The sequence below is a fragment of the Tachyglossus aculeatus genome, chromosome X4 (genome assembly GCF_015852505.1).
Source record: "Tachyglossus aculeatus isolate mTacAcu1 chromosome X4, mTacAcu1.pri, whole genome shotgun sequence".
Lineage (NCBI taxonomy): Eukaryota > Metazoa > Chordata > Mammalia > Monotremata > Tachyglossidae > Tachyglossus > Tachyglossus aculeatus.
This window is the reverse complement of record NC_052098.1, coordinates 15,055,399-15,058,249: the sequence shown is the minus strand read 5'-3', so window position 1 is coordinate 15,058,249 and position 2,851 is coordinate 15,055,399.

The following is a 2,851-nucleotide window of genomic DNA, read 5'->3' as shown; positions in this document are numbered from 1 at the left end:
GGGGACATGGGGCGGCCCCTGCCCACCCTCTCCTCGACCTCAGGGGACATGGGGCGGCCCCTGCCCACCTTTCCCGCGACCTCAGGGGACATGGGGCGGCCCCTGCCCACCCTCTCCTCGACCTCAGGGGACATGGGGCGGCCACTGCCCACCTTTCCCGCGACCTCAGGGGCCATGGGGCGGCCCCTGCCCACCCTCTCCTCGACCTCAGGGGACATGAGGCGGCCCCTGCCCACCTTTCCCGCGACCTCAGGGGCCATGGGGCGGCCCCTGCCCACCCTCTCCTCGACCTCAGGGGACATGGGGCGGCCCCTGCCCACCTTTCCCGCGACCTCAGGGGACATGGGGCGGCCCCTGCCCACCCTCTCCTCGACCTCAGGGGACATGGGGCGGCCCCTACCCACCTTTCCCGCGACCTCAGGGGACATGGGGCGGCCCCTGCCCACCCTCTCCTCGACCTCAGGGAACATGGGGCGGCCCCGGCCCACCTTTCCCGCGACCTCAGGGGCCATGGGGCGGCCCCTGCCCACCCTCTCCTCGACCTCAGGGGCCATGGGGCGGCCCCGGCCCACCTTTCCCGCGACCTCAGGGGACATGGGGCGGCCCCTGCCCACCCTCTCCTCGACCTCAGGGGCCATGGGGCGGCCCCTGCCCACCTTTCCCGCGACCTCAGGGGACATGGGGCGGCCCCTGCCCACCCTCTCCTCGACCTCAGGGGACATGGGGCGGCCCCGGCCCACCTTTCCCGCGACCTCAGGGGCCATGGGGCGGCCCCTGCCCACCCTCTCCTCGACCTCAGGGGACATGGGGCGGCCCCTGCCCACCTTTCCCGCGACCTCAGGGGACATGGGGCGGCCCCTGCCCACCTTTCCCGCGACCTCAGGGGACATGGGGCGGCCCCTGCCCACCCTCTCCTCGACCTCAGGGGACATGGGGCGGCCCCTGCCCACCTTTCCCGCGACCTCAGGGGACATGGGGCGGCCCCTGCCCACCCTCTCCTCGACCTCAGGGGACATGGGGCGGCCCCTGCCCACCTTTCCCGCGACCTCAGGGGACATGGGGCGGCCCCTGCCCACCCTCTCCTCGACCTCAGGGGACATGGGGCGGCCCCTGCCCACCATTCCCGCGACCTCAGGGGCCATGGGGCGGCCCCTGCCCACCCTCTCCTCGACCTCAGGGGACATGGGGCGGCCCCTGCCCACCTTTCCCGCGACCTCAGGGGACATGGGGCGGCCCCTGCCCACCCTCTCCTCGACCTCAGGGGCCATGGGGCGGCCCCTGCCCACCTTTCCCGCGACCTCAGGGGACATGGGGCGGCCCCTGCCCACCCTCTCCTCGACCTCAGGGGCCATGGGGCGGCCCCTGCCCACCTTTCCCGCGACCTCAGGGGACATGGGGCAGCCCCTGCCCACCCTCTCCTCGACCTCAGGGGACATGGGGCGGCCCCTGCCCACCATACCCGCGACCTCAGGGGCCATGGGGCGGCCCCTGCCCACCCTCTCCTCGACCTCAGGGGACATGGGGCGGCCCCTGCCCACCTTTCCCGCGACCTCAGGGGCCATGGGGCGGCCCCTGCCCACCCTCTCCTCGACCTCAGGGGACATGAGGCGGCCCCTGCCCACCTTTCCCGCGACCTCAGGGGCCATGGGGCGGCCCCTGCCCACCCTCTCCTCGACCTCAGGGGACATGGGGCGGCCCCTGCCCACCCTCTCCTCGACCTCAGGGGACATGGGGCGGCCCCTGCCCACCTTTCCCGCGACCTCAGGGGCCATGGGGCGGCCCCTGCCCACCCTCTCCTCGACCTCAGGGGACATGTGGCGGCCCCTGCCCACCTTTCCCGCGACCTCAGGGGACATGGGGCGGCCCCTGCCCACCCTCTCCTCGACCTCAGGGGCCATGGGGCGGCCCCTGCCCACCTTTCCCGCGACCTCAGGGGCCATGGGGCGGCCCCTGCCCACCCTCTCCTCGACCTCAGGGGACATGGGGCGGCCCCTGCCCACCTTTCCCGCGACCTCAGGGGCCATGGGGCGGCCCCTGCCCACCCTCTCCTCGACCTCAGGGGACATGGGGCGGCCCCTGCCCACCTTTCCCGCGACCTCAGGGGCCATGGGGCGGCCCCTGCCCACCCTCTCCTCGACCTCAGGGGACATGAGGCGGCCCCTGCCCACCTTTCCCGCGACCTCAGGGGACATGGGGCGGCCCCTGCCCACCCTCTCCTCGACCTCAGGGGACATGGGGCGGCCCCTGCCCACCATTCCCGCGACCTCAGGGGCCATGGGGCGGCCCCTGCCCACCCTCACCTCGACCTCAGGGGACATGGGGCGGCCGCTGTCCACACTCCCCGCGACCTCAGGGACCATGGGGCGGCCCCTGCCCACCTTCCCCTTGACCTCAGGGGACATGGGGCGGCCGCTGTCCACACTCCCCGCGACCTCAGGGGCCATGGGGCGGCCCCTGCCCACCCTCTCCTCGACCTCAGGGGACATGGGGCGGCCCCTGCCCACCTTTCCCGCGACCTCAGGGGACATGGGGCGGCCCCTGCCCACCCTCTCCTCGACCTCAGGGAACATGGGGCGGCCCCGGCCCACCTTTCCCGCGACCTCAGGGGCCATGGGGCGGCCCCTGCCCACCCTCTCCTCGACCTCAGGGGACATGGGGCGGCCCCGGCCCACCTTTCCCGCGACCTCAGGGGACATGGGGCGGCCCCTGCCCACCCTCTCCGCGACCTCAGGGGCCAGGGGGCGGCCCCTGCCCACCTTTCCCGCGACCTCAGGGGACATGGGGCGGCCCCTGCCCACCCTCTCCTCGACCTCAGGGAACATGGGGCGGCCCCGGCCCACCTTTCCCGCGA